Source organism: Chiloscyllium plagiosum, unplaced genomic scaffold, assembly GCF_037043375.1.
Source record: "Chiloscyllium plagiosum isolate Xiang-an unplaced genomic scaffold, Cpla_swu_hap1 HiC_scaffold_19, whole genome shotgun sequence".
Classification (NCBI taxonomy): domain Eukaryota; kingdom Metazoa; phylum Chordata; class Chondrichthyes; order Orectolobiformes; family Hemiscylliidae; genus Chiloscyllium; species Chiloscyllium plagiosum.
This window is the reverse complement of record NW_028270157.1, coordinates 12,886,149-12,902,108: the sequence shown is the minus strand read 5'-3', so window position 1 is coordinate 12,902,108 and position 15,960 is coordinate 12,886,149. Positions and strand designations below refer to the sequence as shown.

Genomic DNA, 15,960 nt, shown 5'->3' with positions numbered 1-15,960 from the left:
TTCCAAAACCGGACATTAACAGATGAAATTGAGTGTGGAAGGAAATATTGATTTCCTGAGGCCCTCACAATGGTGACTCCAACTTCTGCAAATATGCATATGTATTTTTCATCAGAGGCCCCTCTGATCTTTGAAAAGTTCACATGAAAATGGCCTGGGATCAAGAAGTTGGAGGAAAATTATTTATCCAGCAAAATATACAAAGTTCAGCAATTTGTGACCCAATTTGTAGCTTCATCATGAAAAGAAAATCCAGCTTCATGTTTGCATTTGCTATCCCTTCCTAAAGTTTTCTTCTTATGAGTTATATGGTAATATTGTGAAAGTACGTCCATCCCTGATTATGCAGTATGGGTTTGTTCCTTCTACTGATATTCGCTGTGTTATCAGCATCCTTAATTCTGCACATTAGGCAATTTATAAATACAGGAAATGTTATATCGTTAACCACACTGTATAAAACATGCACAACATACTTTAGCTTCAACACCACAGTGTGCTGGAAAGCTATCTGCATTTGTACAAGTGCCACTATGTTACCCTTTCATGTATGCTAAAAGTTGACTCTCAAAAGCTTGGCCTTTGCTGACATTGGCATCTCACCGTGTGCCTTGTTCATTAAGACTTAACCTTTGCCTTTGCTTGAAACAAGTTTTGTGCCTGAATGTGCAAGCTATTACCTGGACAGTGAAGGCCACAAGACATAAAACCAGAAGAGCTGGTACAATTGCAACATTTAAGAGACATTTGGATGGGTATATGAAAAGGAAGAGTTTGGAGGGATATGGGCTAGGTGCTAGCAGATGGGACTAGATTGGGTTGGGATATCTGATCGGCATAGGCGAGTTTGACCGAAGGGTCTGTTTCCACGCTGTACATCTCTGACTCTATAACAAGGTCTATCTGTAAGTTAGCTCGTTGAGCTTAAAGGTTTGTTATCAGATGTTTCGACATCATTCTAGGTAACCTCATCAGTGAAAGTCTCTGATGAAGCGCTGGTGTATGTCCTGCCTCTCTATTTATAGGTCTTGGTTTCTTAAGGTGGGGTGATGTCGTTTCCGTTTTTTTTTTCCCCTAGGGATGGTAGATAGGATCTAAGTTAATGTGTTTTTAATATGGAGTTCTGGCTAGAATGCCATGCTTCTAAGAATGTTTGTGCGTGTCTTTGTTTCCCCTGTCCTAGGATGAGTGTGTTGTCCCAGTCAAAGCGGTATCTTTCTTTGTCTGTATGCATAGAAACTAGTGATAGTGGGTCATGTTTTTTGGTGGCCAGTTGGTGTTGATGTATCCTGGTGGCAATTTTCCTGCTAATTTGTCTGATACAGTGATTTTTACAGTTCTTGCATGTATCTTGTAAACTACTTTAGTTTTGCTGGTGGTAACCAATGGATCCTTTAGGTTCATTACTGGCTGTTTAAGTGTGTTGGTAGTTTTGTGGGTTCCCATGATGCCAAGGGGTCTGAGTAGTCTGGAAGTCATTTCTGATATGTTTTTGATGTAAGGTAATGTGGCTATAGTTTTTGGTTGCGTTGTGTTTACTTGTTTGGGTTTGTTTCTGAGGAATCAACAGATTGTGTTTATTGGGTACCTGTTTTTCTTGAAAACATTGTATAAATATTTTTCTTCTGCTTTTTGTAGTTCTTGAGTGCTGCAGTGTGATGTGACTCATTGAAATAATGTCTTAATGCAGCTCCGTTTGTGGATGTTGGGGTGATTGCTTCTGAAGTATGTGGTCCATGTGTGTTTTTCTGTAGACGCTAGTTTGAAGCTCTCCGTTAACTGTATGTCCAACTGTCATGTCTAGGAATGGGAGTCTGTTGTCGTTCTCCTCCTCCTTTGTGAATTTTATGCCTGTTAGGATATTGTTGATGGTGTTGTATGTTTCCTCTAATTTGTTCTCTTTTGTGATGACGAAGGTGTCATCAATGTAGCGAACCCAAAGTTTGGGTTGGATAGCTGGGAGGGCAGCTTGTTCAAGTCTCTGCATTACTGCTTCCACTATGAGCCCATAGGTGTTCCGTTGACTTGTTTGTAGGTTTTGTTATTGAAGGTGAAGTGGATGTGAGGCACTGGTCCACTTGAGGATGTTGTCTTTGCTGATGAAGTTGGTGCAGTCTGGTGTTTGTGGTCCTGGTTTTCCTAGCAGTGATGCCAGTGTTTCTTTGCCAGATCGGTGTTATTTGATGTGAAAAGGGCTGAAATGTCAAAGGAGACCATTATTTCGTCCTCTTCTATCTTGCTGTCTTTGGTGTTCTTTGGAGTGAATGGAGTGTTGTGATTTTTCAATAAGGTGTTTGTTTTTGGTGGAGGTCTTTGGCTAGTGTGTATGTTGGTGTACCAGGTAAGGAGACTGTGGGTCTGAGAATTCTTAGGGGCATGGCATTTTAACCAGAACTCCATCAATAAACACATTGACTAAGATCCTATCTACCTTCCCTCGAGGAAAAAAACCCAGAAATTACATCACCCACCTTAAGAAACCAAGACCTATAAATAGAGAGATGGGACTTCGCACCAGTGCTTCACCAGAGACCCTCGCTGATGATGTTACCTAGTATGGTGATGAAACATCTGAACACAAACCTTCAAGCTCAGCGAGCTAACTTACAGACTTATCAATCTGAGCTACAAATCTTCTCAAAAATCAATAACAAGATCTATTAAGACCATAAGACATGGGAGCAAAAGTAGGCTATTCAGCCCATCCAGTCTACTCATCATTGAGATCATGGATCATCTGATAATTCTCCTCTCCATTTTCCTGTTTTTTCCCCATTATCCTTTAGTTGCTTACTGATTAAAAATCCTCTTAGGTCAGCCTTGAATATACTTAATGACCCAGCTTCAGCAACTTTCTGTGGTAAATAACTCCATCTGAGAGAAGAAATTCCTCCTTCCCTCTGTTTTAAATGTGCAACCACTTTCTCTGAAATTATATCCTCTGGGCCTAGACACTCCTACACATTTACTATGTTGACCCCTAAGAATCTTTTATGTTTCAATAGGGTCACTTTTCATTCTTAGAAACAAATGAGTACAGGCCCAACCTACTCAACCTGTCCTCGTAAGACAGTCCCTCAATACACAGGATCAACTTAGTGCACCTTCTCTGGATTGCCTCCAATGCTGGCATGTACTTCCTGAGATAAAGGGACCAAAACCATTCGTATTATTCCACATGTGGTACTGGTGTCTTGTACAGTTTTAGTAAGACCTCCCAATTTTTATATGCCACTACTTTTGACATAAAGGCCAACTCCATTTACCTTCTCCTACTTTTTTTTCTTTTTTTCTCTTTGGTCAGCCAGGGCTTCGTAATTGGCCCAGGTTAATAACCTCAAACAAGGTCCACCTGCTACCAATCACGACACTGTTTTCTACCAGACAGCCAATCTTCAACCCATGTATTACTTTTTTTGTGCAGGTGTGAGTCACTGAAAGACAACAGGTGTACAAATCTTTATTCAATTTCCACCATCAAGAAGACAGGAAAAAAACCAAGTGGCCAGTGACAAGCAGTGCTCTTCTCAGAGGGCATTGCTGTATGATCAAACAGTGAAGGGATGGGCAGGGATTAAATCAAAACAGAGTTGGAGGGGGAAATAATACACTCTACTTTCTCCTAGTTATATTAGTCAGCCAATGTTTTCCTGATTTGGCACAGGTTAACAATCCAATCAAGAACCTCATAGTTAGAGGTCCACCTAGTCCCAATCACTACATCTTCCCTATTACCCACTGAATTACTATGCTAGTTTTTTTTGTAATTTTATGCATGAGCACTCCCAAATCCCTCTGTCTAGTAACTTTCTGCAATCTTTCCCATTTAAAAAAAAATCTATTCTTCCTTCCAAAGTGCGTAATTTCACAATTTCCCACATTATACCATGGGAAATCATGTCTCACAAACTTGATTGAGTTTTTTGAAGAAGTAACAAAGAGGTTTAATGAGGGAAGAGCAATAGATGTGATGTATATGGACTTCAGTAAGGTGTTCGACAAGGTTCCCCATGGGAGACTGATTAGCAAGGTTAGATCTCACAGAATACAGGGTGAGATCTAAGGTAGAAGACAGAGGGTGGTGGTGGAGGGTTGTTTTTCAGACTGGAGACCTATGACCAGTGGAGTGCCACAAAGATTGGTTCTAGGTCCTTTACTTTTTGTTATTTACATAAATGATTTGGATGCGAGCAGAAGAGGTACAGTTAGTAAGTTTTCAGATGACACCAAAATTGGAGGTGTAGTGGATAGCAAAGAGGGTTTCCTCAGATTACAACAGGATTTTGACCAGATGGGCCAATGGGCTGAAAAGTGGCAGATGGAGTTTAATTCAGATAAATGCGAGGTGCTGCATCTTGGGAAAGCAAATCTCAGCAGGACCTCTATACTTAATGGTAAGGTACTAGGGAGGGTTGCTGAACAAAGAGACCTTGGAGTGCAGGTTCATAGCACCTTGAAAGTGGAGTTGCGGGTAGATAGGATAGTTAAGAAGGTGTTTGGTATATTTTCCTTTATTGGTCAGAGTACTGAGTACTGGAGCTGGGAGGTCATGTTGCGGCTGTACAGGGCATTGGTTAGGCCACTGTTGGAATATTGTGTGCAATTCTGGTGTCCTTCCTATCGGAAACCTGAAAGGGTTCAGAAAAGATTTACAAGGATGTTGCCAGGGTTGGAGGATTTGAGCTATAGGGAGAGGCTGAACAGGCTAGGTTTGTTTTCCCTGGAGCGTTGGAGGCAGAGGATTGACCTTATAGAGGCTTACAAAATTATGAGGGGCATGGATAGGGTAAATAGGCAAAGTCTTTTCCCTGTGGTCGGGGAGTCTAGAACTATAGAGGGCATAGGTTTAGGGTGAGAGGGGAAAGATATAAAAGAGACCTACGGAGCAACTTTTTTATGCAGAGAGTGGTGTGTGTATGGAATGAGCTGCTAGAGGATGTGGTGGAGGCTGGTACAATTGCAACATTTAAGAGGCATTTGGATGGGTCTATGAATAGGAAGGGTTTGGAGGGATATCGGCCGGGTGCTGGCAGGTTGGACTAGAATGGGTTGGGATATCTGGTTGGAATGGATGGGTGAGACTGAAGGGTCTGTTTCCATGCTGTACATCTCTATGACTCTATGTATATACTTGAGTAATAGTTGATCTCATGTAAAAGTTGACCCCCTATATTTGGCCAAATAACCTGAAATTTTCCATTATATCTAGTGTAAAAGTCGACCCTGGTTCTTCACAGGTAACAGATCCTGTGTTGATCCATAATTCGATTTTTTTTTTCTCTTTTTGTTTAGAGATCAATTGGACTGCTGCTAATGAATTTTGACAGGCATGAACTTTAGCCCCTTTAGCCCCTTAAAAGTAATATCCGTGTAATAGTCAACCCCATAAGTTTAACCTTAAAAGGTAGTCAAAAAAATTCAACTATTACTCGAGTATATATGGTATTCCCAGTATTTTTGCCCACTTACTTAATCTGTCTATATTCCTCTGCAGGCTCTTTGTGTCCTCCTCAAACTTTGTACTGAATGTTAACTTTCCTCATCCAAGTCATTAGTATGCATTGCAAATATTGATAGCTCTAGAAGTGTTCTCTGTGGATCTCCACGAGTTACATCTTGCAATTACCACTCTCTCTCGGGCATCAACAACAGTTTCTGCGTATGTAACAATTTTAACGTAATGCAATGGCACATGGCAGTTCAAAGAAACATTATAAACTAAACTACAATATTGAGCAACATGATTTTGTGAGGCAACTATTAGGTCAGACAACCCAAAGGTTGGCCAAAGAAGTATGTTTTTTTTTTGGAGTCTGAGGAAAGGGAGCTAGACAGATGGAAATGTGTGTGGAGGTATAGCATTTTCTTAATTTTAAAGAATGTATATGTGGACATCTTCCTGTCATACTGCCTTTCCCCCCCCCCAACTGAGAAGTTATCTGCCTGTCAGACAGTTTTCCCATCCCCTTTAACATTAATTTAGAATCAATAAATCTTTGCACAGAATAAAAATTGCACTTTTTTGTTTTTAAAGTGTTTTCCCCATTTTGTTTTTTTTCACAGCATTTCTTGGGGATTAATCTTTACTCTTGGTTGTCCAAGAATTAATTTGGAGGTGTGACAGACTTAAAAAACAATGATAATACAGCTATGATTCAAGAAGAAGCCATCCATGTTTATCATACAGAGACTTGCACTATTTTAGAGCTTCATGAATATTTTACAGTATTGTTGACTTTTTCTTTGAAAGCAAGTACACTCAGCATTTCACACTTAACATGTTATAGCTTTCTGGTTTCCATTCCAGCCTTGTGATGAACTGTAAATAACAGTTCGATTTATTCAGTTTAAAACATTTGAAAGCAATGTAAACCAACTAAGTCCAGAGTACTGAGCATTAAAGTGATGGCAATTTGATTTTTAGACTGTTGCCTTTTTGTGATTTTTATTTTGTAGAAACACTGCAGCATTTAATTATCTTCCAGAATCTGTATCTTTTAGATACATGTAATAAAATCAACATACAAGCAAATGTTTAACAAACTTTTCTCCTTGCTTCCAAGTCCAAAGATTTTTGTTCTATTGCGGAAATTTCTGGTGTAACTGCAAACAAAAAAGACATTTTAATCAGTTAAAGGTTTTTGTCAGCAGTAATAAAGTGGACATTGAGTTTTGTAGCTGTAGCATTAGCAACTTCCATCGTCATTCTATGGATGAACAAGGTGACGCATGCAATTACTTTACAGATGTAAACAGTGAATAGTCACTGGGAAGCAGGGAATGGAAAAGAGTGATTGGACCATGAGGGTATGGACATAGCACAGGATCTAAAACTAAGCATAGAACTTTAGGAGGTGAAAGAAGATATTCCAAAGGGCAAGGGTAATTTGAATAACAGACTGATCTTTGATAATACAGCAGATAGAGTGATACAGAGACAAATGATAGGGAAATGGAGATATATGACTGGTTAGGAGGCAAATTGAATAAAGCCTGCATTGAGTTTGGAACTGAGAATGAAAGTTGCAACATTGCTTTGCCATGGTGCAGGTTTGGGGATAGAGGCCCACTGTGTGGATTAAAAATATGCACGTTTCAGTTCTGGATAGATGCAGTTTATTGAAGAATGAAGGATCAATGTAGGCACTGATGTCTGACCTCAACATGGTAAGTGAATAGACTAAAGTTTGAGCACACGAGAGTGGTCCTAAAGGAAGAGTATGAAATTGGGGGAAGGCCAACTATGCCAAAATTCAGCAGGAGCTGGGAAATATAGATTGGGAGCAGCTGTTTGAAGGGAAATCCACATTCAATATGTGGGAGGCTTTGAAAGAGAGGTTAATTAGAGTTCAGAAGAGATATTAGATTAGATTACTTACAGTGTGGAAACAGGCCCTTCGGCCCAACAAGTCCACACCGACCCGCCGAAGCGCAACCCACCCATACCCCTACATTTACCTCTTACCTAACACTACGGGCAATTTAGCATGGCCAATTCACCTGACCTGCACATCTTTGGACTGTGGGAGGAAACCGGAGCACCCGGAGGAAACCCACGCAGACACTGGGAGAACGTGCAAACTCCACACAGTCAGTCGCCTGAGGCGGGAATTGAACCCGGGTCTCTGACGCTGCGAGGCAGCAGTGCTAACCACTGTACCACCGTGCCGCCCACAGATATGTTCCTGTGAAAATGAGGGATAGAAATTGCAAGATTAGGGAACCATGGAAGACAGGTGAAACTATGAGACTAGCTAAGAGGAAAAAGGAAGCGTACATAAGGTCTTGGCAACTGAAGACCGATGAAGTCTTGGAAGAATATCAGGAATGGGGGCCATTCTGAAATGAGGAATTAAGAGGGCTAAAAGGGGCCACAAGATATCCTTAGCAAGCAGCATTAAGGAAAATGCCAAAGCCTTTTATTCATATATAAGGAGCAAGAGGATAACTAAGGAAAGGGTTGGCCCACTCAAGGACAAAGGAGGAAAGATATGCATGAAATCAGAGAAAATGGGTGAGATTCTTAATGAGTACTTTGCATCGGTATTCACCAAGGAGAGGGACATGGCGGATGTTGAGGTTAGGGATAGATCTTTAATTACTCTAGGTAAATTCGGCAGGAGGAGGGAGGAAGTGCTGTGTATTCTAAAAGGCATTAAGGTGGACAAGTCCCCAGATATGTATGGGATCTATTCCAAGTTACTGAGGGAAGCAAGAGAGGAAATAGCTGGGGGTTTAACAGATATCTTTGCTAGCAGGTTTTGAGAATTTGTAGCTCAGGTTGAGGTTCTGGATTTAGATTTGCTCGCTGAGCTGGAAGATTCATTTTCAGACGTTTCATCACCATACTAGGTAACATCTTTAGTGAGCCTCTGGACGAAGCACTGCTGATGATTCCTATGGTGATGTCATTTTCTGTTCTTTTTCTCAGGGATAGAGTCTATCTCACTCTATCAACAAACACATTGACTTGGACCCCATTTACCACCCCCTCAGAAAAAGAACAGGAAATGACATCACCGACCCAAAGAAACCCAAATATATAAATAGAAAGCAGAAATCCTCAATAGTGCTTCATCCGGAGTCTCACTGGAGATGTTACCTAGTATGGTGGCAAAACGTCTGAAAATGAGTCTTCCAGCTCAGTGAGCAAACCTACATTCAGGTATCTTTGCAGCATCCTTGTACATGGGGGAGCTCCCAGAGGACTGGAGAATTGCTAATGTTGTTCCCTTGTTTTAAAAGGGTAGCAGGGATAATCCAGGTAATTACAGACCTGCGAGCTTGATGTCAGTGGTTCGGAAGCTACTGGAGAAGATACTAAGGATATACACCCATTTGGAAGAAAATGGCTTATCAGTGATAGGCAGCATGATTTTGTGCAGGGAAGGTCATGCCTTATAAACCTAATAGAATTCTTTGAAGAGGTGACAAAGTTGACTGATGAGTGAAGGGATGTAGATGTCATATACATGGACTTTAGTAAGGCGTTTGATAAAGTTCCCCATGGTAAGCTGATGAAGACCCCATGGGGTCCAGGATGTTCTCGCTAGATGGATAGAGAATTGGTTGGGCAACAGAAGACAGTAGTAGTGGAAGGGAGCTTCTCAAAATGGAGACCTGTGACCAGTGGTACCCCACAGGGATCTGTGCTGAGACAGCTGTTGTTTGTGATAAACATAAATGATTTGGAGGAAGGTGTAGGTTGCCTCATTAGCAATTTTCAGATGACATTAAGATTGGTGGAGTAGCCGATAGTGAAGGGGACTGTCGGAGAATACAGCAGAATATAAATTGGAGAGTTGGGCAGAGAAATGGCAGATGGAGTTCAATCCAGACAAATGCGAGGTGATGCATTTTGGAAGATGCAGTTCAAGAGTGAACTACAGAGGAACCTCAATTATCCAAATGAGATGAGTGGGCAGTATTTTGTTCAGATAATTGATTATTCGGATAACTGATTCAATGCCTCTCCTCTGGGACTCCAAGTTTTCTGAAGTTTCCTTTTTCCTCGCTCTGCCTGCCTTGCGCCCTGTCTCTGTCTCAGGGTTTGTTTCTGAGCAGGGGCACACATGTGTAAGGGACCTGCAGCATTGCTGAAGCCTCTCCCCGCCGCTGCTCCATTTTAATGGGATTGACAGAGTAAGTAATTGCTATGTCTGCTCCCCATTCAGGAGATTAGGCAGCAGCACAGTGCACACTGGTTCTATTTTGCTCAAAAAATGCACAAGCTGCAGGCAGTCATTCCATGTAATATTTTGTAAATTCTACTTTGGAAATAGACACAGTCTGACTCAAGATTGGGAAACAGACAGACTCTAACCTCACACCTTTACTGTATTGTCTGAGCTGAGATGTCACCTTTTGTTATAAAACCTTAAGTTTATCTCGTGAATGTGACTCAAAAGAAGTTCTGGGATTTACATATTAATGAACCGAAACTTGCAACCCATTCTAAAAGATGAAAGACTTAACAACAATCCAGGATTGTTCAATTTATCATTTCAGTTGCATGACACTGTAATATTTTGCGATAAATTCTGTGTCTTATGATCTTATGCTCTACAACTACCTGATAAAGCAGCAGCGTTCTCAAAGGTAGTACTTCCAAATAAACCTGTTGGATTATAATCTGATGTTATGTGATTTCTAATTTTGTTTTAGGAGAGGTTTAGTACATTAGTACATTCAACAAGTACATTACTTGTTGAAATATACAAAAATGAATAGTGACCTTATTGAAACATACAAGATTCTTGGGGAGCTGAAAATGTGTTGCTGGAAAAGCGCAGCAGGTCAGGCAGCATCCAGGGAACAGGAGAATCGACGTTTCTGGCATAAACCTGGATGCTGCCTGACCTGCGCTTTTCCAGCAACACATTTTCAGCTCTGATCTCCAGCATCTGCAGACCTCACTTTCTCCTCAAAGATTCTTGGGGAACCTGCCAGTTTAGACGCAGAAAGTTTGACTCTTTTTGTGTATCAGTCCATGACTAGAACGCATAATCTCAGAGTAGGGATTACAATAAAAGAATTTTTAAACAGTATGGGATAAAGGAGGAAAAATAGAGTTGAGGATTTTCAGATCAATCATGATCTCATTGAATGACGGAGCAGACTCGAGCCTGCTTCTGCATATAGGTCTTATACTTTTACCATTATGAAATAAAACCTAGTGTGAATATTTGATTCCTCTTTTTCTTTATTTTTTAACCTTTTTCATCAGGATGTTTCTAGAATTCTGCACAAGCAGCACTGGGTGTCAACTGACGCTGGTTTATTACCTGGCCCTTTGAGCTCGATTTAAGAACTATGCAATGGAACCAGTTAAACTGGATCAGTGTTTTCTTTGAACTTTGCCTGTCTTTCAAAATAGCACAATTTAATTCGGAATAAATAGATGAAGTGTCCATGTCTCCAACAAATCAAATCTTTGGCTTGTTCTACTTTATATATTTTCAAAGGAAGTCAAAGTTTTACGTACAACATTATACATTATAACACTTAATATGCTAAATTAGAAAAGGCAGGTACATCCATCTTCCTACATATCAAAACATCTTAAGGTGCTTCATTGCTGGGAAGAATTCATTTTCTGAGGAAGATAACCTGCCTTTTCCAAAGTTGAGTACTGTTGTATTTATAGTGAAGACTGGAATACTGCATACTGGAAATAAGTGAGAATATCAAAGCTGAATGTGCTATTCAGAAATAATTGTTGCATCATTACCTGGCATGCCATATTAACAGATTAATAGACTTTGAAGCTTATGTCATCAGAAGAGTGTGTTTTGTTATCAACATGACTGTTTTCCAGTTTTGCCTGGAAGATGTGTTGGTATCTGTGACCACCTCTCACAGGCATGCTAACCTTCAGCCTCCTTCATGCCACGAGAGGACAAAAGCTTGACTCAAGAATGAGGAACTCCCCCAGTGTGATGGAAGATATGGACCTCTTTCATTGCACCAACTACTCCAAAGAGATGGAAGAAGTTGCAGTTGTGAAACTAATATTAATTAGACACCCTCTTTTTACATAGCATTTTCCATGTAATAGGGATGTCCTAAAGTACTCAAGTACACATTGGAATGTAGTCACTGTTGAAATGAGTTGGGAAATGGATATTTAGTGCTAAATGTCTAATTTAAGTCATTCTTTGATAGTTATTGTAACAACCTATTCAGATATGCTATGACACACTTCTGGAGCAGATGAGACTTGATACTACCACTGCACCATAAGAGCTCTACAAATCGTTTTTAGCAGGGCTGTTCAGTTAAGCTTCTGGTCAGTGAGATTCCACTGGATTATGGTAAGTGATTTATGAATGAATGCCATTTGACACTTAAGTGAGGTATTTGGAACTCTTCTTGTTGGAGATGTTTGTTGCCTTGCATTTATATGATGCAAATTTTGCCTGTCACGTGCGGATCACAAGTGAAATATTTATCCATGTCTTGTAGGAATTGTCAATAGAAATGAATATCATAACAATGACTTGCCAATAAACACACTTAACCCTATGATAAAAGAACAGGGATATCATTATTGAACCACAATGAAGATGGTGAAGCTAAGGACACTGCCTTGAGGAAATTCAGCTTTAATATTCTAATACTCCAATAGATGTTTTTTCAACTATGGTTGTATCCATTGGAGAGTTTTCCTTTGAATTTGTTGACTTTAGGTTTTGAAAAACTCCTTGATATTATTTTGGTTGAATGCTCTCTTGATGTTAAGGGAAGCTGTTCCCAACTCTCTCTCACTGTTAGCTGATGTGTCTAGCTTTAAATAATGCTGCAATTCAATCTTGACCTTCGAGGTTCTGGCGGGAATTGTCAATGAGCAATATAATTGCTGCATTTTTACCAATAATGGGGAAGGGAAGAGATTGGGTTACAATTCCGTGTCAGACCTACCCTTTTCTTTTTGCACAAATTTCGGATGGATGTTAGTGTCCTAGATGCTCTGAGATACTTGGTCTGTCTTTTGGTTGGTGGGGTAGGGTGTTGGAGGTATCCATTCATTTGGTTCACAGGATTTGAGATCTGATTGTTGTCAGAATCTATAGTATTTGTGTCAGCGGGAAGCATTGCAGAAATATTGGAGCATATTTAGTTAATGGGATGCACGTAATTATGGCCTTTAGCATATTACTGCAGGTAGCACAAAGTAGGTATAATGTAATTTCACAACATACAGCAGCCTAATAACTCAGTTCCTGTTAAACAAGTTTATGGTTAACAAAATAACCTATTCACTTCCTTTTTCAGTCGGAGTTCAGCAGATTCAGATTTTATGGAGTTTATTCAACAGGGTTGGAAACACACACTTGGCAAGCAAAAAGATTGCCATGAATAAAATTATAAATGAGGATGTGAATGGTTCAACTTTGTAATTATATTACGTAATAGTTACTTGCTGTCATTCCCAGTCTTTTCACCTTTTGTATCCCCTGCTCTGAGGTTGAGTCTTGCTAAATTATTGATTTCTACAGGGATTTTGTTAGAATAACATCTGAATTTTCAGTGACTGACTATAAAGGCGACAGGGCAAGAATTTGAATTTTAAGACTTTTATTGCAACAAACATAAATCAATAATGACTAAACACATTGAAATAGACAATGTGCACATTAAACTGCAGTAAAGATTCCCTCATTTTAATTTTTAAAATTACTTAAAATTCCCCACATCGCTATTTTACTCTGTCTCTGATAAATGGATACTTAATTCCCCAAGAACCAGTTCAAAACTATTCTCAACTTCCGTTTTCATTTACCAGTAGGGTATCCTCTAATCCCCAAACTGACTTTGATGATCAGAGTTACCCTGGAGATTTCTCTGGCTAGCCAATGTTAGGCGAATCCTCTGGTGTTGTTTAAATGTTGATCTTCATGAATTTGGTCTTTTCAATCTGAGCATGAGCTTCCATCTACAAATATGTGTTTTATCTTGTTCTTTCAGATTCTTCCATCCTAACCTGTCTGTGAGGTTCAGAGATACCTTGAGGATACCTCATAAGAAAATTACTTTCAATGGTCTGTTCCCCTCTCAAAACCCAAAGTCACGACAGGGTGAATCACATATGCCTTGTAATCAGGTAGAAATGTTGATTCTACACCCAAATCCAGTCTATATTGAAATTAAATTAGCATTTAAAATATAAGCCGAAGTCTGATATTCTTACCGCCATCCTGTGGGACTTGGAGACTAAAAGCCTTTCCCCCTCAGCACAACCATTCTCATCATTATTTACAAGTGTGAACGCCTACTTTCCAGTACGTTAGACTGGCCACCATTGTCTTCACTGCAACGAACTCACCCAGGCTTTATGTCAAGCAGGATTTGGAGACAGTCAATAAAAAACAAAAAAATTATCAGCCTTGTATTTTTAACAGTCTTCTCTGATGCTTAACACTTTTTCTCAGTGGGTCTTGTTATCCCCTAACAATAACCAAAGTATATAAGAAGAAATATTGAGCACTTCTGATAAAAGGACGGAAATAATCTTTGGTGATTTTAATCTATAGATAAATTAGAAAAGACAGATTGGCAGCAGTAGCCTGGGTGAAGATTTGATGGAATGCTTTTGAGATGGCTCTGAGAGCAGCACATTCTGCGACTGACCTGAGGACAAGTTATATTAGACTGGTATTATGTTAGATGACAGGATTAATTCATAACCTCAGAGTAAAATCACCTCTAGGTAATCATAACCACAATATGGTTGAATTAGTATTTTAATATTAAATAAGGGCAACACTAGTTAAAGTGAACTAGGCTTGAGAAGTGATCAGTAGAGACATTTCAGAAGATATTTCAGAATAAATATATTTTCACTGTAAAGAAAAATTCCAAGAAGGGGACCCAGGATCCGTGCTTGACTAAAACATTTAGGGGAAGCAGATCAGAACTTTTTCATTTATAGGATGGGGACATCACTGGCTAGGCAGCATTTATTTGTATTTGATTTATTATTGTCACATGTACAGAGATGCAGTGAAAAGTATTGTATTATATGCTAACCAGACAAACATACCGATAATCAGGGTAATAGAACAGAATGTAGTGTTACAGCCACAGAGGAGGTGCAGAGAATGATCAACTCTAAAAATGAGAGGTTCGTTTCATAAGTCTGATAACAGCAGGGAAGAAGCTGTTCTTAACTCTTTTGGTACATGTTTTCAAACTTTTGTATCTTCTGCCTGATGGAAGGGGTAGAAGAGTATATAACCGGGTGGGCACGATCTTTGATTATGTTGGTTGCTTTCCTGAGGCAGTGTGGGAAATGTAAATGGAGTTAATAGAAGAATGACTGGTTTTGTGATGGACTGTGCTGCGTTCACAACTCTAATTTATTCTGGTCTTGGGTAGAGCAGTTGCCATACCAAACTGTGATGCATCTGTATAAGATGCTTTCTGTGGTACATCTATAAAAATTGGTTCGAATCATTGTGAACAGGGTGAATTTCCTTAGCCTTCTGAGGAAGTAGAGGCATTGATGTGCATTCTTAACTGCAGCATTGACATGGATAGACCACGTGAGATTGTTAGTGGATATTTACTCCAAGGAACTTGAAGCACTTGACCATCTCCACCTCAGCACCATTGAAACAGACAGGGGTATATCCTCCACTCCACTTCCTGAAGTCGATGACCAGCTTATTTTTTCATTTTGCCAACATTGAGGGAGAGATTTGCTGTCTTTACACCATACCACTAAGCTGTCTATCTCCTTCCTGTAATCTGTCTCGTTTGAGATCCGACACACTTGAGTGGTGTCATCAGCAAATTTTTAAATGGAATTAGAGCTGAACCTGGCCCCACAGTTGAGAGTATTAGGAGTAGAGTAAGGGGCTGAATATGCAGCCTTGCGGTGCACTAGTTTAGATTAGATTACTTAGTGTGGAAACAGGCCCTTCGACCCAACAAATCCACACTGACCCTCTGAAGAGCAACCCACCCAGACCCATTCCCCTACACCTAACACTACGGGCAATTTAGCCAATTCACCTAACCTGCACATTTTTGGACTGTGGGAGGAAACCGGAGCACCCAGAGAAAACCCACGCAGACAAGGGGAGAATGTGCAAACTCAACACAGACAGTTGCCTGAGGCGGGAATTGAACCTGAGTCTCTGGTGCTGTGAGGCAGCAGTGCTAACCACTGTGCCGCCCCTGTTGAGGATTATTTTGAAGGACGCCTAACCCTACTGATTGCAGTCTGTGGGTCAGGAAATTGAAGATCCAGTTGCAGAGCGAAGAGCAGAGTCCTAGGTGTCAGAGTTTGGAGATGAGTTTGATGGGAATTATGCTGTTGAAGATGGAGCTAATGTCAATTAATAGGAATCAGACATAGATGTCCTTGGTATCCAGATGTTCCAGGGATGAGTGTAGGGCCAGGGAGATGGTGTTTGCCATGGTCCTGTTGTCAGCATAGGTGAATTTCAGTGGATC

At 40.2% G+C, this 15,960-nt stretch overlaps 2 protein-coding genes across 4 annotated transcripts in view; one reads left to right on the top strand and one right to left on the bottom strand.

Annotated features, from left to right (window-relative positions):
• Window positions 1-15,960, top strand: part of ppm1h (protein phosphatase, Mg2+/Mn2+ dependent, 1H) — a 157,797-nt gene that overhangs the window by 62,178 nt on the left and 79,659 nt on the right. The window lies entirely within an intron of this gene.
• LOC148146717 (uncharacterized) overlaps window positions 6,175-15,960 on the bottom strand; it is a 195,949-nt gene continuing 186,163 nt past the window's right edge. For all 3 annotated transcript variants that reach the window (XR_015760371.1, XR_015760372.1, XR_015760373.1), the window contains exon 3: window positions 6,175-6,603. The gene's annotated coding sequence lies outside the window, so the exon portion shown is untranslated. The remainder of the gene's footprint in view (window positions 6,604-15,960) is intronic.